Raw genomic sequence first — 25778 nt, 5'->3', positions numbered from 1 at the left:
CACTCTAAGAGGTAGGGCCCTGGATGCCCAGATGAAGGAAGCAGACATTTGAGTGATAAATCTGGTTGCCCGTGTTTGGCCAGGGACTTTCCCTTTTGAGTCCCCCCGCCCCCGCCCATCAGTGGGTAATACAAATGTTCCACCTGCATGGACTTAAAGTAGTCAGCCTGTTGCAATGGATGCAGGGAGCCCCCAGCTCCACCCCAGGCAGGAGGCCAGAGTTTGTATACATTTTGGGGGGATTTAAAATTCAAACTGGAATATTCAAATTCAAAGCAGAGTTTTTGTATTTCCAAATTTTCAGTCCATGATTTTGATTTTTGGAAAGAAATCTAAAGAGCTGCTGATAAACCAATCAATGTTGACTTGCTATTCTGGACTTTATGTTTCTCCCCCAACACACTCCCAGGCTGTCCTAAATTCAACAGCATTAATAACTGGGAACAATTTTTGATAATATTTTCATGGGGGGGTGTCAAATTTGTGTAAGCAATTTCAGTTGGGAAACTGTTTGCGATTTCTGCTCCAGTCCTTACCTCCCAATGGCTGTTGAGGGAATGCTTCCTATGGGGTAGGGGGCACCTCTAAGGGGATCCGTGGCGTTTTCTGAAAACGTCAGGAGAGCCCTGAGGCGGGAACAGACCAAGGTCCATCTAGTCCAGCATTCTGTTCACACAGGGCCAACCAGCTCTCCATGGGAAACCCCCAGGAGTGCAACAGCCCCCCCCCCACTCGTGTTCCCCAGAAACTGGTGTACATAGACATGCTGCCTCTGATAAGGGAGGCAGCACAGAGCCATCAGGACTAGTAGCGGTGGCGGCACATAGCCAGCCTCACAGGCAGGCAGCAGAGGCGGAGCCAAGGCCATGCGACCCAGCGCTTCCTCAATGCGCCACATGATGGTGCAGCCTGGGAAGGCATGAGAGTCGGAAATGGCATTTTCCCCACCCTCTCACCAGCAAGCCTTTAAATGAATGAATGAAAATGTGCAACTCTCTCATTCCAGCAAGCCTCTAAAGTATTTTTGCCACCTTCTCTCCAACAAGCTTTTAAAAAAGATGTTTGCAACTCTCCATGCCAAGCCTTTTAAACGAATATTTGCCAGTGCCTCTCATCACCACGCCTTAAAAAAAAGTTTGCAACACTCTCTCGTCTCCAAGCCTTATTAATATCTTTGCAACTCTTTCACCAACAAGACTTTTAAAAACTATTTGCAGCACACTCTCTTTCCCACCGCCAAGCATTTTTAGGGCACAATCCTATGCATGTTCAGACGGAAAAAAGGTCATGCAACTCCCAGCATTCCCCCAGACAGCCATGCTGGGAGTTGTGGCATTTCATTTTTGTCTAAGTACACATAGGATTACACCCTTAAAGTGTATCTGCAATTCTCTCTCATCACCAAGCATCTAAGAAAATACGTTTTCAACTCTCTTTCCACTCTCATCCCAACCGTAACCTACAATTTATTTCCACTCACCAATCTTTAAAAATGCACAATCCGCATTTCCTGCAAAAGCCCGATCTTTCAGAACAGCAATAAACAAACTATGTGTGTGATGGGGGGAGGGGGGACACAACAGAGCAAGGCAAAGCGGGCACAATGCCCCACGCGGCAACGCAGCACATGCTCCTCCCTTAGAAATGGATGGAATCACACCTGCAGCCAGGGCGGAGGGACGGCCTCTCACTCATTCAAATCAAAAGTGAGCAGAAGGGTCACCTATCGCAGGACTGGGCTCACTCTGCCACGCCCACAGCCATTGCTGCTGGTTCTGGCCAGCTGCCAACTGGAAAGCGATTTGCTCGTGTGGCCCTCACCACCGCCCCTTCTCCTCCCCATCTCAAGTTGGATTCCATTGGCTACTGCTGGTGGTGAGGGGGCTTTTCCTGTCTTTTTTCTTTTATTCTTGCGGCTCTTTCGACTGGTCGCTGGACTGGCCACCCTTGCAAACACTTCCCCCGCGTCTTTACATGGGGAAAGGGTAGTTCCATGCGGGCGTGCTGTGCACACATGCGTAATACGCTTACTGAAGACACAGGTGCCCACACTAGTCCTTACCACCACAGAGCTGGCAGGAAACAACACCGTGGGATGGGAAGGGACATGCTGCCCACCAGTAAGAGATTGTAAATCTTTTTTCTTTCCACTTAGGAGGCAGGACACCACCACCCCTGCTCACTGCCTAGCACCGCCTCTGACTAGTAGCCTTTGAGGGCCTTCTCCTCCAGGAATTTGTCCAACCCCCTTTTAAAGCCATCCAAATTGGTGGCCATCACTGCATGTTGTGGTAGAAAATCCCATAGGGTGCCTATGCGCTGTGTGAAGAAGTGCTTCCTTCAATCTGTCCTGAATCTCCAATCAGCCTCATGGAATGACCCTTGATTTTAGTATTATAAGACAGGGAGAAAAACGTCTCCCTATCTACTTTCTCCGCACCATGCATAATTTTGTACACCTCTATCATGTCTCCCCTGATTTGCCTTTTTTCTAAGCTAAACGCTAAGAATGTTTAGCCATGTTATTGTTGTTGTTGTTCCGTCGTGTCCGACTCTTCGTGACCCCATGGGCCATAGCACGCCAGGCCTTCCTGTCCTGCGCTTTCTCCCGGAGCATGCTCAAGTCCATATTCATTGCATCGGTGATGCTAGCCATGTTATTACCTTTCCTCAAAGGGGAGTTGCTCCAGCCCAGTACAATATTCCCAGTTTATTTTCAATTCCTTTCCTTATTATGCTAATATGGAAATTGCCTTTTTCACAGCAGTTGAACACTAGGTCTACATTTTCATCCAGCTGTCCAGCACAACCCCCAAATCTCTGTCTTGGTCAACATATATGTGAAGGTGGGCATTTTTGCCCGAATTGAATCGCTTTATACTTGCGTAGGGCTGCGGTGGCTTAGTGGTTAAGACGCTGAACTGCAGACTGGAAGGTTGGCAGGACAGCAGTTCAAGACCCGAGTGCTGTGTGACGGAGTGAGCTCCCGTCTCCAGTCCCAGCTTCTGCCAACCTAGCAGTTCGAAAGCAAGAAATTGCAAGCAGATAAATAGGTACCGCCTCAGCGGGAAAGGTAACAGCATTCCGTGCACCTCGGTGTTCAGTCATGCCGGCCACATGACCACGGAAGCATCTCCAGACAGCACTGGCTCTTCGGCTTAGAAACGGGGATGAGCACCGCACCCCAGAGTCGGACACGACTGGTTGGGGACACCTTTACCTTTTATACTTGCTTACATTCAACAGCATTTCCCATTTTGATGCCCATTCTCCTAATTGGGAGATATCATTCTAGAGCTCTTTGCAATCCCTTTTTCTTTTACCTGAACTAACTTGGTGTCCTCGGCAAACTTGGCCATTTCACTGCTCAAAGCTAATTCCAGATAATTTATGAACAGGTTGAAAAGCACTGGTCCCAGGACAGATCCCTGTGGGACTCCACTGTTTACAGCCCTCTATTGGGATAATTTACCATTTATTCCTACTCTCTGTTCTTTAACCAGTTACTGATCCATAAAAGGACCTCTTCTCTTATTGCATGACTGCTATGTTTGCTTAGGAGACTTTGGTGAAGGACATTGTGAAAAGCCTTTTGGAAGTCCAAGTAAACAATGTCTACTGGCTCACCCCGTCTACATATTTACTGACACTCTCAAAGAACTCTAAAAGTTAGTGAGACAGTACAAAAGGTTAGTGAGGCAGTACTTCCTTGTGGAAGCCACGCTGATTCTTTTTCAGCAAAGCTTGTCCTTCTATATACTTACTAATTTTATTTTTAAAAATGGTTTCAACCAATTTACCTGCAACAGACATTAAGCTAACTGGCCTGTAATTTCCCAGATCCCTCCTGGATCCCTTTTTGAAAATTGGTGTTACATTGGCCATCTTCCAGTCCTCTGGTATAGAGGCTGATCTTAGGGACATATTGCATATTTTGGTTAGAAGATCAGCAATTTCAAATTTGAGTTCTTTGAGGATGGATACGATCTGGGCCCAGTGATTTATTTGCTTTCAGTTTGCCAATAAGGTTGGGAACGTCATCTTTTGTCACCAGAATCTGCCTCAGTTCCTCAGATTCCCTTCCTGAAAACATCAGTTCAAGCACAGTTATCTGTCCTATATCTTCTGCCATGAAGAGAGATGAAAAGAATTCTTTCCGCTTCTTCGCAGTCTCTCCATCTACCTGTACTGTCCATTTAGCTCCATTGTCATCCAGTGGTCCAACTGCCTCCCTAGCTGGTTTCCTGATTCTGATATATATTAAGAATTCTTTATTATTGGGCTTGATGTTGTTAGTGATATACTCCTCAAAATACCTTTTTTCATCCCTTATTGTCTGCTTGCATCTTCTTTGTGCAAGTTTGTGCTCCTTTCTGTTCTCTAAGCAGGGTCAGCCCTGGTTAGTACTTGGATGGGAGACCGCCTGGGAATCAGGCTTCCTGCATTGAGTAGGGGGTTGGACTCGATGGTCTTGTAGGCCCCTTCCAACCCTATGAGTCTATGTCCTCACTTGGGCCAGACCCCCATTTTCTGAAGGAATCTTCTTTTCTCTAATAGCTTCCTTGACACTGCTTGTTAACCATGCTGGTAACCTCCTGGGCTTGGTGCTATCTTTCCTTCTTCTTGTAGGGATTCTCACCAGGCTCCTATCATTGTGATTTTGTAGAATCCAATTTCTCCTTTCAAACCAGGCACTCCAACTCTCCCATCTTGGCTCAGAGACTTTGAGCATTAGCATAGGAACACCTATGCACAGTGTGTCTCCTGCTCCCCCCAGTGTCTCTGGCATGTGCATTTTCTGCTATGGCCCTCAGGTGATAGCATGTTACACCTTGTGCCCCTGGCCTATGCCCTCTCCCTTGTCCCCATGCAGGCAAGCAGAAACATTTTCATCTTCATCCCCTTGGGATGATTTAACCTGAACTGGATGCTTCCCCATTCCTGTCTGCTTTCCACCAGGGCTACATCCACATGGAGACGCCGTATGAGGTGATTCCATTTAAATCTGGATTGCCAACAAATTGAATTTGTTTCTTGTGTAACACGCGCAGCCAGTAAAGTGGGCTGGATCTACACTTACCACCTTTTTTCGCTTCCAATGAGGTTTCACCGCCTGCCTTTCACACTACGCAGTACCCACCTCGAATTGGAACCGGAATTTCCCACTTCCATGCTCCCGCTTTCAATACCCTGATATCCCGGTATTTCCCCTTAACGTGCTCTGATTTTCCGCCTTCGCTACCGTAGCCAGTCGTAGTCCCCTCCCCCACCTGTCCATATACGGCGGTGTTTGTATTTCCCTCCTGTCCAATCACAGCTCTTGACAGCCCCATGTCTTCTTCCGGCTACTGATCGTATAGCTTCCTCAGCAGCCCCCGTTTCCTCAGCAACAAGCAAAGGGCTGGACGTGCACGCACTTGTCTGATCTCGGAAGCTAAGTGGGGTCGGCCCCAGTCAGTAGTTGGATGGGCGACCGCCTGGGAATCAGGCTTCCTGCACTGAGCAGGGGGTTGTTCCATCCTTTCAAATGAGATTAAGTTTTACCCCCTCCTATCGCCCGGTCCGGATGTTTTTTTTAAAAGTCAAGGCATTATCCTCGCAGAATCGGGGCTTCTCCGCAATGTTCTTTTTTCTAATTCAGGCATGATCTTCGACGCTTCAAAGTTGTGAAGCTTCACAGCTTCGAATCTTGGAAGATCATGCCTGAATTAGAAAAAACAACATCGCAGGAAAACAGCAGGAAAACAGCACAGCGCTCGAGTGTGAACTGAGCTTGTGTATTTGATGAAGCACTGCAACGGGGAAAATGGGTGAGTGTGAATAATCACGTTTTAATGCGAGAGCATTTAACCTGACGGAGCACTGAATTCATTGCAATGGCGGGCGCAATGTAGATCAGCCCGTGGTGTATTCATTGGAGAAACTCTGCTTTCTCAGGGCAAACGGCACCAGCAACTGGGTTCGCTCGAGGCTGTGTGGATAGAGCCTCTCCATCAGGGCTGAAGGCCACCGACTGCGTAGATGCAGGGCAATGGACAGCAGAGGCTGGCTGCCCGCCCCGCCCCCCTCCTGCGCTCAGTGAAGTGCCACGGGAGAGAGCGGCTTGGGAGCAGGCATGCTTATCAAGCCCTGCCTTGCCCCCCCGGCTGCTGTTTCTTGGCGGCAGTAAGGGTGATTTGGGGGTGATCCCTTTTAAGAATCATTCGCGTCGTGCACATGTTCGCAACAGAGCCATTTCAAAGCAACAAGGCTGGCTGCCCACCCCTCCCACTCCCGCCATCAATGAATATTCAGATGAACAGACGAAGGGGATCTCCTGACCCCTCTGCTCCTGTACTCAGCAAAGTGCAGCTGAAGGCAAGGAGTTACTTCCATGCAGACGTGTTTAGCCCTCTGCTCTCCCCCCACCCCCATGCAACTTTCCCTTCTACCAATCAGTGCTGCTCCCACACCGAAGGTGATCCAGGTCACTCAGACGCCCAAACTGCGCTGAAGCTGCCACAGCCAGGAAATCCATCAGAAAACCAGTTTCCAAAAATCTGGACCTCAGAGCAAGAAAAAGCAGGCTTGCTATGCATGACACAATCGTCTTAGGGCTGCAGCAGAACCAGACTAAATGCCCCATGTAGGTCACGCCCAGGGTTCAGCTTAGAAGCTGCCCTGCACCTTTCTTATGTTAAGCACCAGCATTCTGGTTGCATTCTGGTCCACGTGGAGCTCGTCCCTCTTCTACAGGCTTGTCCCAAAATGTCCCCAGAGCCTAAAAAAATCATGTTCATCTCATCCATGCATTGTGACTTGTCAGCTTCGCCTGTCATGCTGGCCCTGCGTATGGAACAGATAGCATTACAGAGAATACCTTCGTGGTGATCCTGAATTTCAACCTCCTACCTAACAACCTAAATTTGGCTTCCAGGACCTCATGGCTACACTTCTCCACAGCATTGGTACTAACATGGACCACGACCACTGACTTCACCCCAGCACTGTCTAGACGGCCCGTGATATCCACAACCTTCGCACCAGGCAGGCAATTCACCACGCAGTCCACACGCCCATCACAAACCCGGCTTTCTATATGTCTAATGATCGAATCTCCCACTACCACAAGCCCCCCTGCCCCCAGAGGCACATTCTCAGCACGAGAGGGTTTTTGTTTGTCTCCCAAGGAATGGGTCCCTTCTCAGGGATCATTTCCCTCTTACTCCAGTGATGGCAGGCCTTCTCTGCAGCAGCACCCAGCATCTGGAAAACCCTCCCTTGTATTGTTCACGAGGCAGAAAATGCGGCATCTTTTAAACGCCTCCTGAAAACACACCTCTTCACCAGGTTTTCCCTGGGTGGTAAATTAATTATGTTGCTCCATTTTACTGCTGCTTGATTTTTTTACTGTAGTTGGAACTGTTTTAGCGCTGTTAATCCTGTGTTTCTATATTCTTTTTTTAATATTTTATTTTAATATTGTGAACCGCTGAGCAGTTTTATCATATTCAGTGGTATAGCAATGCCAACGCCTTGTCCACCAACCTTTCTGCCTATCTCAGCTTCTCCAGGTCGGGAGCCTTGGCTTCAAGGGAATGAGCTTGTTCCCTGGGAGACAGGAGCTCAGTCCATCGAGAGCCTGCGACTTCTGCTCAGCGGGCAGAGAGTGGTATGTGTGGCACTCAGGGCAATACCCTGGAGAGCCCCCCCCCCCTTGCTGGCTTGCCACTTTTAGAACTGTTTTGTTTATTGTTATTACTGGGTTTGTTATTATTGTTATTACTGCATTTGTTTATTGTTATTACTGCCTTTGTTATTACTTTTATAACTGTTTTGTTTATTGCTATTACTGGGTTTGTTTGCCTAAAAGGCAAACCTCGTTTTACCTCGATGCTCCGTCACGGGGGCTGAGATGCTTTGTCACCAGGCCTCCTCGCACTCGGTGAGCTCTCATGCTTTTGAATCAGTGGAGGATGAGCAATTGCAGAAGAAGACATCCAGCAGCAAAGAGCCTTCAGCAATGTGGGAGGGTGGAAGGTGGGGGCTCATCATGATGTGATTGTTGCTAGGACTGGGGTGGGTTGGTGGCATCTTGCCAAGCAGGTCTCTGGTTTGCTCAGTTAAATATTGGAGAATTTAGACCGTTTGTTGATGGAGGCTTTTTTTTAAAGGAGCATACTTAGAAAAACGTCTATTTCTGCTTCATTGACTACGCTAAAGCCTTTGATTGTGTGGATCACAACAAACTCTGGCAAATTCTGAAAGAGATGGGAGTCCCAGACCACCTTACCTGTCTCCTGAGAAACCTGTACGAGGGTCAAGAAACAACAGTAAGAACCAGACATGGAACAACTGATTGGTTCAAAATTGGGAAAGGAGTACAACAAGGCTGCATATTGTCGCCCTGCTTATTTAACTTATATGCAGAGTACATCATGAGAAACACCAGGTTGGATGAATCACAGGTCGGAATTAAGATTGCTGGGAGAATTATCAACAACCTCAGATACGCAGACGATACCACCCTAATGGCAGAAAGCGAAGAGGATCTCAAGAGCCTCTTGTTGAGGGTGAAAGAGGAGAGTGCAAAAGCTGGTTTGAAACTCAACATTAAAAAAACTAAGATCATGGCATCTGGCCCCATCACTTCCTGGCATATGGAAGGGGAAGAAATGGAAGCAGTGACAGATTTTACTTCCTTGGGCTCCAAGATCACCGCAGACGGTGACTGTAGCCATGAAATTAAAAGACGCTTGCTCCTTGGGAGGAAAGCTATGGCAAACCTAGACAGCATAGTCAGAAGCAGAGACATCACCTTGCCGACAAAGGTCCGCGTAATCAAAGCTATGGTTTTCCCAGTAGCAACGTATGGCTGTGAGAGCTGGACTATAAGGAAGGGTGAGCGCCGAAGAATTGATGCCTTCAAACTGTGATGCTGGAGAAGACTCTTACGAGTCCCCTGGACTGCAAGGAGGTCAAATCAGTCCATCCTAAAGAAATCAACCCTGAGTGCTCATTGGAAGGACAGATACTGAAGCTGAAGCTCCAATATTTTGGCCACCTAATGCGAAGAGAAAACTCCCTGGAAAAGACCCTGATGCTGGGAAAGAGTGAAGGCAAAAGGAGAAGGGGACGGCAGAGGATGAGATGGCTAGATAGCATCACCGATGCAAAGAATATGAACTTGAGCACACTCCGGGAGAGAGCGCAGGACAGGAAGGCCTGGCGTGCCATGGTCCATTGGGTCACGAAGAGTCGGACATGACTTAACTACTGAACAACAACTTAGTAAAATTGCATTTACATCTAACCAGTGGTTGTAAAGAACCTTATTTAACAAAGTTGTCTTTGTGATTACAATATAAAGGTTAGAAGAAATCTGTCTGGTAAATGGAGGTCTGGAAATGGGATGTGATTGTAGAAGACAATATATAACATAGCACGTGCATTTTCTGACTCCCCCACCCCCAGGATGAATATTGTACAGCAGCGGTAGGCAAACCTTTGGGCAGGGGGCACCTTGAGCCATTTGCCATGGGCAGCACCACACAACAGCTGCCATGGGGGGCATGGCTAGTCAGAAGGGCAAGTAACGTGCCCAAGGCACAGGTGGAGGCTGACATGAGTTTTACTGCATCTAACTGTACCCAGAATGGGATTCTACGCAGCTTCGTTGTTTTTTAAAAACCTCTCCCTCTTTCTCACGGGGCCCTTCAGTCACGTGCCCCATGCTTCCTCTGCCAAGGCTGACCTTTACCAATGGCGATCGCTGGAGGCAGCTTCGCAGGTTCTCTCTCAGCTTCTTGCAGGATTTCGGGATGGGGAAATGATCCATTGAGGAGCAAATCCAGGGGAAGGCCTGGTACTTGGTGCAGGAGCTCCGCAAAACACACGGTAGGCCCTGTCCCAGCTCTTTCTGATCTCAGGTAAAGACACCTGCCTCCGCCATGGACTCCAGCTGGCGAAGTTATGAGCCCTCCAGGTGCATAGTGGTTTCTCTCCCTCTCTATCTGTGGGATGACAGTTCAGCCCCATCGTCATTCTCAGCCATGCCATCTCCAAAGTTATCTGCTCCATTGTCTTTGGGGAACGGTCTGAGTATGGCGATCAGAAATTCCTCACACTGAACAACATGATAGCAAAACGACTCTTTGTTGCCCACTCGCCCCAGTCTATGGTGAGTACAGCAGGAAGATGCCTCCAATTTCTCTTCACTTTGTTGTATTTATTTATCTTAAAATATTTATTAACCACCATTCTAAAAGGGACTCTCTTTAACCATGCTGCAATTGCCAGAGCAATAGACCTGGCTGTGTCTTGCTTAGAACTTACTAGTACAGAAATTTCCAGTGGGATCTTCTAGCCTAGGTCGGAGCTTTCCAAACTTTTTATGTTGGTGACACACTTTTTAGACATGCATCATTTCGTGACATGGTAATTCAGTTTTACTAGCAAACTGGAGGTTAAACTAACCCGTTATAAGAGATACGGACACATACTTAAATTGTAATAACGAAATGTATGGGGATAGAACATATCTCATGAAAACCTTTCATTTATATTTTTAAAAATATATGATTTGTAAGATAATGACATACATTGTTGTCATTTATGAGTAACAGTATGTAAATATGTGCAAGAAAATGTGAAAAATAAACAAAATTAACTAAAGTATTTACAATACATATTAGGACACATAGGCCCAGGTAGGAGCTCAGTTGCAAAAACACATGAAGTAGAGAAGCAAAAGTCCAACAAAAATGGTGTAAATATATATGGCTATATTGCTGTAAATATTTGCAGTGCCTGTGTCCAGAGTCCAGTTCCAGCACTCTCCGGTGGTACACTGCCTGTGGGTGGTTAATCCACAATTACAGCAGTAAAAATAAAAATAAATGGCAGAAATCAAATCATAAGTGCCACGTGGTGGGTGGCTTGCTGCTTGCCACATTGGGCTTGGGAGGGTGGCCTCCCTTCAGCCAGCAGCAGGTGGGTTGACGGGGCAACAGCCTGCAGCTGCGCTCGCCCGGGTGCTTGGGAGCAGGCCGATTCCGAGGCTCCTGGCCTCCACTGAGCTCCGTTCCGACTGGCCAAGGTGGCGGACGTCCCGCTCGGTGCAGTCCCAGTCCCAGGCGGCGTTTCCACCCGCACGCTACTCTGGCCTGGTCACGCAGGAGCGCGGTGCAGAAGTCCGCAAAGGGCGCGCTCGAAATCTCGCAGGGCTGGTGGCCGCTGCCACTTCTCCGCGCCGGCGTCGGCCAAGCTCTGCTCCCAGGGCGGCGCCTCCCCACCCCTCCCCTCTCTTCGCCCCGCGCCTCTCCCTCGCCGCACTGCTCCAACACCGCCAATCACGAGCGCCCTACGTCAAGACGCCACATGATCCTAAAGCAGCTAATGTTAAAGCAGCTAAGCCTTAGCTGCTTTAACATTAGCTGCTTTAGGAAGTTCCGGGGGAGGGGCCAAGGGGAGCAAACGCGAGTAAGGGAGATTCGCAGTGCCCTTCCGCACAATTTTCTGCATTTCGCGCGACACACCTACACACTGCGACTGACACACTAATGTGTTGCGGCACACAGTTTGGAAAGCTCTGCTCTAGGTGGAGGAATTATAAACCCAGCCTCGACACCCCACCTGCCATAGCCTATGATTAGGCCATCATGACTGGATAGACTGGAGTGCTGGGCAGAAAACAACAGAATGGCATTTAATAGGGACAAATGCCAAGTTCTGCACCTAGGAAAAAGAAACCAAATGCACAGTTACAAGATGGGGGATACGTGGCTCAACCACACTACGAGCGAGAAGGATCTTGGAATTGTCGTCGATCACAAGCTGAATATGAGCCAACAATGTGATGTGGCTGCAAAAAAGGCAAATGCTATTTTGGGCTGCATTAATAGAAGCATCGCTTCCAAATCCCGGGAAGTACTAGTTCCCCTCTACTCAGCACTGGTTAGGCCTCATCTGGAGTACTGTGTCCAGTTCTGGGCACCACACTTTAAGAAGGATGCAGACAAGCTGGAGAGGGTTCAAAGGAGGGCAACAAAGATGATCAGGGGACTGGAAACAAAGCCCTATGAAGAGAGACTGAAAGAACTGGGCATGTTTAGCCTTGAGAAGAGAAGACTGAGGGGAGATATGATAGCACTCTTCAAGTACTTGAAAGGTTGTCACAGAGAAGAAGGCCAGGATCTCTTCTTGATCATCCCAGAGTGCAGGACACGGAATAATGGGCTCAAGTTACAGGAAGCCAGATTCCGGCTGAACATCAGGAAAAACTTCCTGAGTGTCAGAGCAATACGGCAATGGAACCAATTACCTGGGGAGGTGGTGGGCTCTCCCACACTGGAGGCCTTTAAGACGAGGCTGGACAGCCATTTGTCAGGGATGCTCTGACTTGGATTCCTGCATTGAGCAGGGGGTTGGACTCGATGGCCTTGTAGGCCCCTTCCAACCCTACTATTCTATGATTCTATGATTCTATGATTCTATGAGCTCTGCTGCAATCTGGCACAATGCCCCCCCCCCTCCGCTGCCTGCACTGTGCTTCATAGGATAGCTTGGGGTGATTGCGAGGAGGGAAAAGGCAACCCCACCTCATGCTGTTTCCTCTGGCTCTCATACCTACATGCAGAAAGTAAGGATTGGGGAGTTTTGACCCAGAGCCTCCAGCTGACCACCCCATGGTAAGTTGTTCTTGTGATCCACCCCAGAGAGCGAGTGACCAGGGGGAGCAAACAGGAGTTGGCCAGGGGAGTTGCAGTGGTTGAGGAGACAAAGGAGACAGAGGCTAAGAGGTAAGTGGGCTGCAGGAAGCCCAGGGCGCTGCCCTTTATCCTCCTGAGTGGCTGTGAGCTCACCAGGTGCTTCTGAGAGCTCCAACTGAACTGGGGGGGGGGGGTGGCCTGAGTACTGCCAGCAGCTGAGTGGGCAGGAAGCTTCAGTCTGTTTCCCGCCTCCCAGCTGAGCAGAGCAAAGCAGAGCAAAGCAGAGCAGAGCAAGCTCCTCCAGCTGGTCCAGGGACTACAGAAGCAAGCAAGCTCCCAGAGAGCGAGTGACCAGAGCGAGCGGACAGGGGGAGCAAACAGGAGTTGGCCAGGGGAGTTCGGCAGGGGAGGTCAAGGGGGAGACCCCTAACATTTTTTTTCTTTTATTTTTTAACTAACTTTTTTTTTCATTTATTTGTCTTGTAACACACACTTCCACACCAGTGGGACTCTGCTTTTAACCTCTACTGAGTAGAGGAGCAGGCACAGGCTAGTCTAGAACAATCCCAAAGCTAGACACAAAAAGGGGAAAGAGGCAATGGAAGGACAGGACTCTCCGGTGTTGGTGACCTGCAAGGTGTGTGCAATGTTTGTTTTCTTGCCTGGGAACAACATGGCCTACACCTGCAACAAGTGCAAGTTGATCACGCTGCTGGAAGAAAAAGTAAGTGGACTGGAGCGGCTACTGTCGACCCTCCGGGGAATAAGAGAACACGAAGCGTTCTTGGACAGAATGGGGGAACTACAGCAGCAAAGAGAAGACCAGAAGCTTGAAGAGCAACAGCAAGATGAGGCAGTGGGAAATGCTGAGGTGAAGAAAAATGGAGTACAGGATACTCCTTGGAAAAGGGTGACAGTTAGGAGAAGAAGAACTAGCTGCCACTCTGCACCAGTGGAAGCAGTGGAGCTGTGGAACCGATTCCAGGTACTTGCAGATGAGACTGGAGGACAGCCTGCAGAGGAAGAATCACAGGGGAACCTACATGAGAGTGAGCAAGAGGCTGAAGTTCAGTCTGTCAAGGGCCCCTTGGAGGCCTCTCTCAGTCTAATCCAGTAGCCAAGTCCAGACACAGACAAAGGGATTCTTTTCAAAGCTTTATTCCTCTTTTACAACTTAACAACTCTACTATTAGCAACCAGATATGAGCAGCAGAGTACCTATGCCCTAAGTTAGAACAGTTGGTCCCCGTTTGAAAGGGAATCACTGGCAGACCCTGAACTTAAGGGCTAGGGAGAGTCCCTCCCCTTTTCCCTTGGATCCTCTGGGCGCAACCGTTGTTTGTGCGCCAACCGGGCACTACGCCTCCATTCCGCGCCCTCCATTTGGCGCCATTCTCTGCGTCGGCGACGCGTGTCCATCAAGTCTGCTTCCTGCGCTCTATCATTCCCAGGACTGCTATCTAAGCTAGGAATGCCGGTGGGAGGAATCTCCGTCAGCTGTTGGCCCTGGGAAAGAGGAGCGCGCTCCTCTCCCAGGAGCGACTGCTCTTCCTCAGAATCAGAACTACTCTGGGATTCTATGGGCTCAGTGTCCACCCGGACACAGTCAAACAGAGGTGATGAAACACAGGCCTACAACAAGAAGAAGAGAAGAGTGATGGGACTACCAAGCTCATCTTCCTGTATTTCTGAGACTTGGTGGGATGACTTCCATGACTGGAATACAGCAATTGAAGGATATAACTTGTTCAAAAAGAACAGGAGGAACAGAAAGGGAGGTGGGGTTGCACTGTATGTGAAAAAGACATATCTCTGCACAGAAATACAGGAGGATGAGCTTGGTAGCCCCATCAAGAGCATCTGGATCAAAATAAATGGAGCAAAGAATAAAAGGAACCTGGTGGTCGGAGTCTACTACCGGCCACCCAACCAAGGAGAAGACGAGGATGAAACTTGTGAAAAGCAAATAGCCAATGTTTTAAGGAAGCATGATGTAGTAGTAATGGGGGACTTCAATTTCCCCGATATCTGTTGGGAGACAAATTCTGCAAAACGTGGCCCCTCCAGGAAATTCCTGACTTGTGTGGTGGGTAACTTCCTCCTACAGAAAGTAGGAGGTCCGTAAGTAGGAGAAGTAGGAGAAAGTAGGAGGTCCGAAATATGGACTGAGGTCCGTAACATTGTTCAGGAGGCAGCAACGAAATCCATCCCAAAGAAAAAGAAATGCAAGAAAGCAAAGTGGCTGTCTGATGAGGCTTTACAAGTAGCTGAGGAAAGAAGGGAAGCAAAAAGCAAGGGAGAAAGGGGAAGATATATCCAACTGAATGCAGAGTTCCAGAGAATAGCAAGGAGAGACAAGAAGGCCTTCTTAAATGAACAATGCAAAGAAATCGAGGAAAACAACAGAATGGGAAAGACTAGAGATCTCTTCAAGAAATTTGGAGATCTCAAGGGAATGTTTTGTGCAAAGACGGGCATGATAAAGGACAAAGAAGGCAGGGACCTAACAGAAGCAGATGAGATTAAGAAGAGGTGGAAAGAATACACAGAAGAACTATACAGGAAAGATCTGAATGTCCCTGATAGCCATTAGAGTGCGGTCACTGAACTTGAGCCGGACATCCTTGAGAGTGAAGTCAAGTGGGCCTTAGGAAGCATTACTAACAACAAAGGTAGTGGAGATGACAGTATTCCAGCTGAGCTATTTAAAATCCTAAAAGATGATGCTGTTAAAGTGCTGCAGTCAATATGCCAACAAGTTTGGAACACTCCACAGTGGCCGCAAGACTGGAAAAGGTCAGTTTACATTCCAATTCCAAAGAAGGGCAACGCCAAAGAGTGTTCTAACTACCGCACAATTGCGCTCATTTCACATGCCAGCAAGGTGATGCTCAAAATCCTACAAGCTAGGCTTCAGCAGTATGCGAACCGAGAACTACCGGAAGTACAAGCTGGGTTCCGAAGAGGCAGAGGAACTAGAGATCAAATCACCAACATTCGCTGGATCATGGAGAAAGCAAGAGAATTCCAGAAAAACGTCTATTTCTGCTTCATTGACTACGCTAAAGCCTTTGATTGTGTGGATCACAACAAACTGTGGCAAATTCTTAAAGTGATGGGAGTACCAGACCACCTTACCTGTCTCCTGAGAAACCTGTACGAGGGTCAAGAAGCAACAGTAAGAACCAGACATGGAACAACCGATTGGTTCAAAATTGGGAAAGGAGTACGACAAGGCTGCATATTGTCACCCTGCTTATTTAATTTATATGCAGAGTACATCATGAGAAACGCCGGGTTGGATGAATCACAGGTCGGAATTAAGATTGCTGGAAGAATTATCAACAACCTCAGATACGCAGACGAAACCACCCTAATGGCAGAAAGCGAAGAGGATCTCAAGAGCCTCTTGTTGAGGGTGAAAGAGGAGAGTGCAAAAGCTGGTTTGAAACTCAACATTCAAAAAATGAAGATCATGGCACCTGGCCCCATCACTTCCTGGCATATAGAAGGGGAAGAAATGGAAGCTGTGACAGATTTTATTTTCTTGGGCTCCAAGATCACCGCAGACGGTGACTGTAGCCATGAAATTAAAAGACGCTTGCTCCTTGGGAGGAAAGCTATGGCAAACCTAGACAGCCCAGAGAGCTTCGGCTATTGGGCGGTATAGAAATGAAATGAATAAATAAATAAATAAATAAATAAATAAACAAGACAGCATTGTAAGAAGCAGAGACATCACCTTGCCGACAAAGGTCCGTCTAATCAAAGCTATGCTTTTCCCAGTAGTAATGTATGGCTGTGAGAGCTGGACTTTAAGGAAGGCTGAACGCCGCAGAATTGATGCTTTTGAACTGTGGTGCTGGAGAAGGCTCTTATGATTCCCCTGGACTGCAAGGAGGTCAAATCAGTCCATCCTAAAGGAAATCAGCCCTGAGTGCTGATTGGAAGGACAGATAGTGAAGCTGAAGCTCAAATATTTTGGCCACCTAATGCGAAGAGAAAACTCTCTGGAAAAGACCCTGATGCTGGGAAAGACTGAAGACAAAAGGAGAAGGGGACGGCAGAGGATGAGATGGCTAGATAGCATCACCGATGCAATGAATATGAACTTGAGCATGCTCCGGGAGAGAGCGCAGGACAGGAAGGCCTGGCGTGCTATAGTCCAGGGGGTCACAAAGAGTCGGACATGACTGAACGACTGAACAACAACAACAGAAAGTAGAGGAAGGAACTACAGGATCGGCTATCCTTGACTTGACCCTAACCAACAGAGATGACTTATTGGATAAAGTAGCAGTTACAGGAACTCTGGGGGAAAGCGAACATGTTGCGCTTGAGTTCTTGGTTCTAAGGGAAGCAAAAGCTGAGTGTAGTCAGACGCGTACCCTGGATTTTAGGAAAGCTGATTTTAATAAACTCAGAACAATGATCAATAAGGTCCCATGGCAAGCGACGCGAACGAGAAAAGGAGTCCAAGATGGGTGGGAGCTTTTAAAAAAGGAAATTCTCAAGGCACAATCACAAACAATTCCAACAAGAAGAAAAGGTGGAAGACAACAGAAGAAGCCAATGTGGCTTCACAAAAAGCTTAGGGATGACCTGAAAACAAAAAAGGACACATATAGGAAGTGGAAAGAATGCCAAGCAACAAAGGAAGAGTACAGGCAGGTAGCACAGAATTGCAGGGATGGCGTCAGGAAGGCTAAAGCTGAGAACAAGCTGAGGTTAGCGAGGGATGCTAAAAGCAACAAAAAGGCTCCGTGCATAGTAAAAGGCAGAGGAAAGAAATGGTGGTTCAGCTATTAAATAAGGATGGCAAAACGATAACAGAGGACAAAGAAAAGGCAGAGGTGCTCATTTCCTACTTTGGCTCAGTCTTCTCCCAAAAGAGGGTCTATGAACCCCCTGGCAAAGGCGAAGTACAGGCTGAAGGGGCAGGATTGCAGCTTGAGATCGATAGGCATATGGTCAAGGAACACCTAATGACTTTGAATGAGTTCAAATCTCCAGGGCCAGATGAACTATTAATAAAGTAATAATTAGTAATAAAGTAATAAAGGAACTGGCAGAAGAACTCTCAGAACCGCTATCTATTCTCTTTGAGAAATCATGGAGGACGGGGGAAGTGCCAGATGACTGGAGGAGGGCTATGTTGTCCCTATCTTCAAAAAGGGTAAAAAGGAGGAACCTGGGAACTACAGACCGGTCAGCCTGCCAGCAATCCCTGGGAAAATGCTGGAGCAGATGATAAAGCAATCCATCTGGACGCACCTTAATGCAGTGATTACTCAAAGCCAACATGGATTTGTCAAAAACAAGTCCTGCCAGACAAATCTGATCTCATTTTTTGATCAAGTCACCTCCCTTGTGGACCGTGGGAATGCTGTAGACATCATATACCTCGACTTCAGCAAAGCTTTCGACAAAGTGCCCCATGATCTCCTGATGAGCAAACTAGCTCAAAGTGGGCGAGATGAAACAACGATCCGGTGGATCCACAGTTGGCTACAGAATCGGACTCAAAGAGTGCTTATCAGTGGGACCTTCTCAAACTGGGGAGAGGTAACGAGTGGGGTACCGCAGGGCTCAGTCCTGGGCCCAGTGCTCTTCAACATTTTTATGAATGACTTGGTGGAGGAGGTGCAGGGAATGCAGATCATATTTGCAGATGACACAAAATTGGGCGGGATAGCTAATACTTTGGAAGACAGAAACAAAATTCAAAGCGATCTGGATAGACTGGAGCGCTGAGCAGAAAACAACAGAATGACATTTCCTAGGGATAAATGCCAAGTTCTGCACCTAGGAAAAAGAAACCAAAGGCACAGTTATATGTGGCTCAACAACACTACAAGCAAGAAAGATCTTGGAATAGTTGTGGATCAGAAGCTGAATATGAGCCAACAATGTGATGTGGCTGCAAAAAAGGCAAATGCTCTTTTGGGCTGCATTCATAGAAGCATCGCTTCGAAATCCCGGGAAGTACTAGTTCCCCTCTTCTCAGCACTGGTTAGGCCTCATCTGGAGTACTGTGTCCAGTTCTGGGCACCACACTTTAAGAAGGATGCAGACAAACTGGAGAGGGTTCAGAGGAGGGCAACAAAGATGATCAGGGGACTGGAAACAAAGCCCTATGAAGAGAGACTGAAAGAACTGGGCATGGTTAGCCTTGAGAAGAGAAGACTGAGGGGAGATAGGATAGCGCTCTTCAAGTACTTGAAAGGTTGTCACAGAGAAGAAGGCCAGGATCTCTTCTTGATCATCCCAGAGTGCAGGACACGGAATCATGGGCTCAAGTGACAGGAAGCCAGATTCCGGCTGAACATCAGGAAAAACGTCCTGACTGTTAGAGCAGTACGACAATGGAACCAATGACCTGGGGAGGCGGTGGGCTCTCCCACACTGGAGGCGTTCAAGACGAGGCTGGACAGCCATCTGTCAGGGATGCTCTGACTTGGATTCCTGCATTGAGCAGGGGGTTGGACTCGATGGCCTTGTAGGCCCCTTCCAACCCTACTATTCTATGATTCTATGATTCTTTGATTCTATGATTCTGTGCAGAGATATGTCTTTTTCACATGCAGTGCAACCCCACCTCCCTTTCTGTTCCTCCTGTTCTTTTTGAACAAGTTATATCCTTCAATTGCGGTATTCCAGTCATGAGAGTCATCCCACCAAGTCTCAGTTATACATATCAAGTCATAATTTCCCTCTTGTTTTAAGAGTTCAAGTTCATTCTGTTTGGCTGAGTGGGGACTGGAACCCTGATCTCCCAAGCCCCAGTCCAACTCTGACTACTAGATCACACTGGCCCTCAATATATATGAAGTAATACAAGAAATTATGAATGGAGCCTCTGAGGGCCAGGGAACACGTGTCAAGTATTATACCTAAGAGGTCACAGGTTATGGCTTCCAGCCATGCCTGAGCTCAGCACCTCCCCTTTTGGGAGTTTGAGTTTACAGGATGTACGTGATAAGGATGGCCAGACATACTCACGTGATCCTGCTCTGCCATGCAAAACCACAGCTCTACAATATCTTCCCGGAGATCATGGAGACAATCCCTGGAGCACACCATGCGGGCAGCGAATGCTCTCAGGTGATTATCAGCTTCATTAGAGAGACGATCAAGATGCAGCGAGCCTCGCTGGATCCCTGCGCCCTGCAGAATTACATTGACCTTTTCTTAATGAAGATGGAGCAGGTAATGAGTGAGCTTTGTGTCCTCACCAACCACTAGAAAAATGTGAAGTCTACCTGTGTCTCTTCCATCTTGACTCTTGACAGGAAAAACATGATCCGGGTCTTGAATTTTGCATGGAGAATTTGGTCATGGCCACATTCAATTTATTCTTTGTTGGGACAGAGACTGTCAGCACCACCCTGAGATACAGATTCTTCATCTTGCTGAAGTGCCCGCAGATACAAGGGGAGGGGAGGAACCCACACAAGAAGCAGCAGCACCTTAAGAAAGTGAGGGGAAACTACTTTGACGTGGGTGTAAGATGTGGGTTAAATTCCTGCCATGTGGTTGCTATTTTGGCGTTGGTGGGTTTCAAATGAATAGTTCAAGAAGTGGAATATTCAAGTTATTCAAAAACTAAACTGCACATCCAAAATGTATCAGCTGGTTTGCTCCATCTCAGTCCACTAAACTCTGGTGAAGGGAGTGTCCAGAAGGAACTGGATGGTCTTATTCTGGTTTTGGGAAGATCCGTAATTACTGTCATCCCTTTCCCAAGAAAAGCTCCGTGAGGAAATCGATCGAGTGATTGGGCAAGATCAAATCCCAGTCCATGAGGACAGGTATAAAACGCCCTATACGGAGGCTGTGCTGCATGAGATCCAGCAATTTAGTGACATTGTACCCATGAACCTTCCACATGCAGTCATGCGAGACACCCGCTTCAGGGGATACGTCATCCCTAAGGTAAGATTCCCAAGACACATCCCAATGAGGATGGAGAGGTCAGGATCTGGTCTTTTCGACCTCAGTTGGTCTAGGCAAGAAACTCGGGTGGGAGTGGGAATTGAGCACATTTTATCCATCTTCAGAAGGTCCACCCAGGAGTTCCATGGAATGCAAGGGATTTCTGAACACTCTTGGGGATTTTCTGGTGGAGGGAGCTGGTGATCCAGCCAAGTCCCTAGTCTCACCATGAATGGTGAGATGTGATGGTCCATCAACTGGATCGCACCTAAGTGCCCCCTCCTGGACTGTAGAGCCTGTTCTGCTCCTTGGTATAGTAGGGAGCTGTGGACAAAGAAACAGGCCAGACATCAATTAGAGCACAAATGGTGTAAGACTCGAGGTGAAGATGACTGAACATGTTCTACAGCACATCATCGTGCCTACCATGTGGTAGCACAGGCAGAAACGAAGGCTTAGTTTGCTGCCTCCATTGCATCCACAGGTAAGCTGTTCAGTGGTACTGTTCCAAGTGGTCTGTGGGATGTTAGCATCTTCTCCAGTGATTATAAATCTGGACCGCTCAGGGACTCACTGTGAACTTTTTGGATCACACTTTGAGGACAAAATCACACATCTCCATGGTGAACTTGGCATTGTCGTTGGTGCAGCTCCAGTCTGACGCTACCAACTGCCTGATTTTGTTGTGTCGCTTTCAGTTCTTGCGGCTTGACAACACGGACAAGATGCTTGCAGCAGTGCAACCAGCCACGTGCCTTCTCGATCCTTGCCCCTCCTTGCTGATCAATGCTAGCCGAGGGAATACGACTGGCTGGATCCAGGGTATGGCAGGTGCTCCTCTATGGGAAGAGATGGCTCCTGCTGTCCTTAAGGAGGCAGTATTGTGACCACTCCTGAAGAAACCCGCCCTGGACCCAATGGCATTTGTCAACTACCACCCAGTTGCCAATATCCCTTTCTTTGGGAAGGTGCTTGAGAGAGTCATGGTGGGGCAATTGCAAGCACTCTGGGAGGATACTGATGATCTAGACACATTTCAATCTGGGTCTCAGCCTGCTCATGGGACTGAATCAGCCTTGTTTGCCCTGTTGAATGACCTTTATTGAGAGAGGGACAGGGGGAGTTTGATTCTGTTACGTCTGCTCCATCTCTCATCAGCTTTTGATACTGTCTAGTATCCCCTTGGATCTACTCTGTAGTTGAGCATTGGAGGCACTGTGTTACAGTACTCTTGGTCCTACCTGTAAGGTCAGTTTCGGAGAGTATCACTGGGTGACTGTTCCTCAGTCCCTTGGCAATTGAGCTACAGGGTTCCACAGGATACCATATTGCCCCTGATGCTATTTAACAACTATATGACTCCATATCATATGGGGATTTGGAGCTAAGTGCCATCAATATAATCAGTAAGACTGGCAAGACGGAGGCCCTGTGGGTGAGTGGTTGCCAAGTTCAGGGTATAGGCTAATTGCGTGTTCTGGATGGGGTAGCACTCTTTCCGAAAGATCAGAGTCATTATCTGGAGATGCTCCTGGATTCATCTTTGTCACTGGAGGCCTAAGTGGCCACCGCAGCTCGGAGTGCCTTCTACTGGCTTGACTGGCAGGCCAGCTACGGCCTCTCCTGGAAAGGGATAGCTGGGCCACAGTGGCACCGGTGGCAGTAACCTCAAGACTGGTTTGCTGCAACGCGCTCTTTGTGGGGCTGCCCTTCCGGCTGGCCCAGCTAGTGCAGAATGCAGCAGCCCGGTGTTGCCAGGAGCTGCCCCTCTTCAGAGTGGAGCTCCTTTGCTGAGGGAGCTGCACCGGCTACCTGTTTCCCACCGGCCAGGTTTAGGGTGGGCCACCAGTACATAAAGCGCTGAACAACCGGTGGGCTGGGAGACCTGGGAGGCCGCGTCCTCCCTCACCAGCCTGCCCAGTCACTGAGGCCGTCACGTGAGCTGCTCCCAGGGGGGACCTGCAGCCCGCATGGAGTCTCCCCGAGTCTGGCCCTTCGGGGTGCTGGCACCCTCTGTCTGGAACGGCCGGCCGGCCGAGGGCAGGCAGGCCAGTTGCTTCACTTTGGCACTGGCGGGAGACATTTTTATTTGAACAGGCCTCCCCTGATGAACCAGACGCAGCTGTATTGAGGCAAACTGATCTCAGAGGTTTTAATTCTGTATTTCAATTATCATTATTATTATACTTCCCACCTTTTATTGTTCACCACTCGGATATGTTATTGCATGGTGAGTGGAGAGGAGTGAACGAGCAATGTATATTATGCTGCCTCCATCGCGTCTGCAGAGTGCTGTCCCAGGAGGCTGTTCCAAGTGGTCCGGAGCCTGGTTGGTCCTGTGGCTCCAGAACCACTGGAGCATTCTAAGGCCTCCTGTGAGGCCTTGGCAAGGCACTTTGCAGATAAAATTGATCAGATTAGGTGTGTTACTCTGCACGCTGTGGATACAGTTAGTGAGCAAGAGGCGGCCTGTGGCAAACTGGTTTTGTGGGATCAGTTCCAGCTTCTTCCTCCGGATGAAGTGGACAAGGTGCTTTCATCTGTAAGGCCGACCACCTGCTTACTTGATCCTTGCCCATCTTGGCTCATTATGGGCTGCAGAGAGAGACTGGGTGAGGGGATCAAGGCGGTGGTGAACGCCTCCCTTGAGGAGGGAGTGATGCCATCAGCACTCAAGGAGGCAGTGATAAGACCGCTCTTAAAGAAGCCCTCCTTGGATCCTCAAGTTCTGAACAACTTTCGCCCAGTCTCAAATCTGCCATTTTTGGGCAAGGTGATTGAGCGGGTGGTGGCGGTGCAGTTGAAGGCACACTTGGAAGAAACTGATTATCTAGACCCATTTCAATCGGGCTTCAGGCCTGGGCATGGGACAGAAACGGCCTTGGTCGCCTTGGAGGATGATATGAGGAGGGCTCTGGATAGGGGTGAATGCTCTTTCCTTGTTCTCCTTGACCTCTCAGCGGCTTTTGATACTGTTGACCACGGTATCCTCCTGGACCCCCTGGAGGGGTTGGGCATTGGAGACACTGTATTGTGGTGGTTCCGGTCCTTCCTCTCCGGCAGGTACCAGAGGGTAGCACTGGGAGAGGAGGTTTCGGACCCGTGGCCACTTACTTGTGGGGTGACACAGGGTTCCATCCTCTCCCCGATGCTATTTAACACCTATGTGAAGCCGCTGGGGGCTATCATCAGGAGGTTTGGGGTGCAGTGTCATCAATATGCGGATGACACGCAGTTCTACCTCTCATTCAAATCTTCACCAAGGTTGGCCGTAGAATCCCTGTCCAAATGTCTGGAGATGGTGAGTGGCTGGATGGGGAGGAATAAGCTGAAGCTGAACCCTGACAAGACCGAGGTACTTTTGGTGGGAGACAAGAGGAGGCTAGGGGATGTTGACCTGGTGTTGAATGGGGTACGGCTACCCTTGAAAGACCAGGTCCGCAGCCTGGGGGTCATTTTGGACTCCCAGCTGTCCATGGAGGCTCAGGTGTCAGCTGTGAGCCGGACAGCGCTGTATCAACTCCATCTGATACGGCGGCTGCGCCCCTTCCTTCCCGACCATCTGCTCCCATCGGTAGTACATGCCCTGGTCTCCTCTCGTTTAGACTACTGTAATGCCCTCTACGTGGGGTTACCCTTGAAGACGGTTCGGAAGCTGCAGCTGGTACAGAACGCGGTGGCTCGCCTGATTAAAGGCAGCCGCCGGCGAGATCACATCACTCCAGTGCTGAAGGAGTTGCACTGGTTACCAGTTGTTTTCCGGGCCAAATTCAAGGTGTTGGTTTTGACCTTTAAAACCCTATATGGTTCCGGCCCAGCCTATCTTAAGGAGCACCTCCAGCAACACCAGACAGGCCGCTTAACAAGATCAGCCTCGGATGGCCTTCTCTCTGTCCCATCAGCCAGGACAGCTAGACTGGTGGGGATGAGGGAGAGGGCCTTTTCTGTGGTGGCCCCCACTCTGTGGAACTCCCTCCCTAGGGAACTCCGTCATGCCCCCTCTTTAATGAGCTTCTGTCGTGCATTAAAAACGTGGTTGTTCAGGCAGGCATTTGGGTTGGGTTAGGGTATTTTAGAAAATGTTTTTATTGTAGAATTTTATTGTTTTAAATTGTTTTATGGTATGTTGTACATCACCCAGAGTGGCTGGGTGACCAGCCAGATGGGCGATTAATAAATTTAATAATAAATAAATAAATAAATGTCTGAGAGTGCGCAGGTTCTCTGAACATCGTCTTGACGTTTCTTTCCCAGGGGACCTACATCTACCCTTTGCTCAGCGCCATGCACTCTCGATGCTCCTGCGCCGATGTTGATCTCTCCGTTCCTGCGTTTGGTCAACAGAAGACCAAACAGAAGAGATTTTACATGTGGATTTTGCTCCCTGCACAGGATTCCTGCCCGCCAGCCAGCTGTGCCCTGTTCCAGGGTACTCCATTGAATTTCCCCTCTCCGCCACCTCCAGTTTTCCAGGAATTCTCCCCTGGACTGTCAGTCACAAGCATGCTCGGTCCTCATTGGGCTGTTTTGGATGTCCTACCCCACACAATTTAGGATTTCTTTCTTCTTCTGCAGACCTTGGAGTTATCCTGAGTCCGCTGATACCTCCGTCTTATGCATGGGTGCTGCCATTTTGGCCAGAAAAGGGCCAGCATCTGGAGAATTGAAGTCAGTATGAGTAGATACGATTTCTTTTAAACATTTGATACCTCCCTTGATCAAAACTGATTCTAGCGTGGTTTACAAAGTTTAACAAATGCAGAAATGGATAAAACCACAGTAAAATGAACTAACAGAGAAAGAATGATAAAAAAAAAACTAAAACAAGATGGAACATAATTTTGTGTTTGGTTCTGTGAAATGTATGAGCAGAGGCGTTTGTTTAAAACACTGCTGGGTGATCAGGAAGGAAAGCCAAGAGGTCCACCTAGTTCACAGGACATGACAACCCACGGTGGGTTGTCACCCTTGTTTGTTTCAGGGTTGCTTGTCCTGATGTTCGGACCCAGTGCAGTTTCCTCAGTGTGGTTCATTAACCACACATAAGCCCTCCTGAGAACGCAGGGCTTGCTGGGTTGTTCAGGGTGGCTTGTTTTGCGGACAGCTTGCTGGGCTGCCCAAACCCGACAAAGCAGCGTGCACCTGGCTTATCTG

At 48.5% G+C, this 25778-nt stretch overlaps 1 pseudogene; it reads left to right on the top strand.

Moving 5' to 3' along the window:
* Nucleotides 1-6021: 6021 nt before the first annotated feature.
* On the top strand, nt 6022-25670 carry LOC146337424 (cytochrome P450 2F3-like; annotated as a pseudogene).
* The last annotated feature ends 108 nt before the right edge of the window (nt 25671-25778 follow it).

This window comes from Heloderma suspectum, chromosome 10 (assembly GCF_057233095.1).
Source record: "Heloderma suspectum isolate Gila_16-S chromosome 10, 16-S_ref, whole genome shotgun sequence".
NCBI lineage: Eukaryota > Metazoa > Chordata > Lepidosauria > Squamata > Helodermatidae > Heloderma > Heloderma suspectum.
Note: the sequence above shows the minus strand (reverse complement) of the source record. Positions and strands in the feature narration are given on the sequence as shown.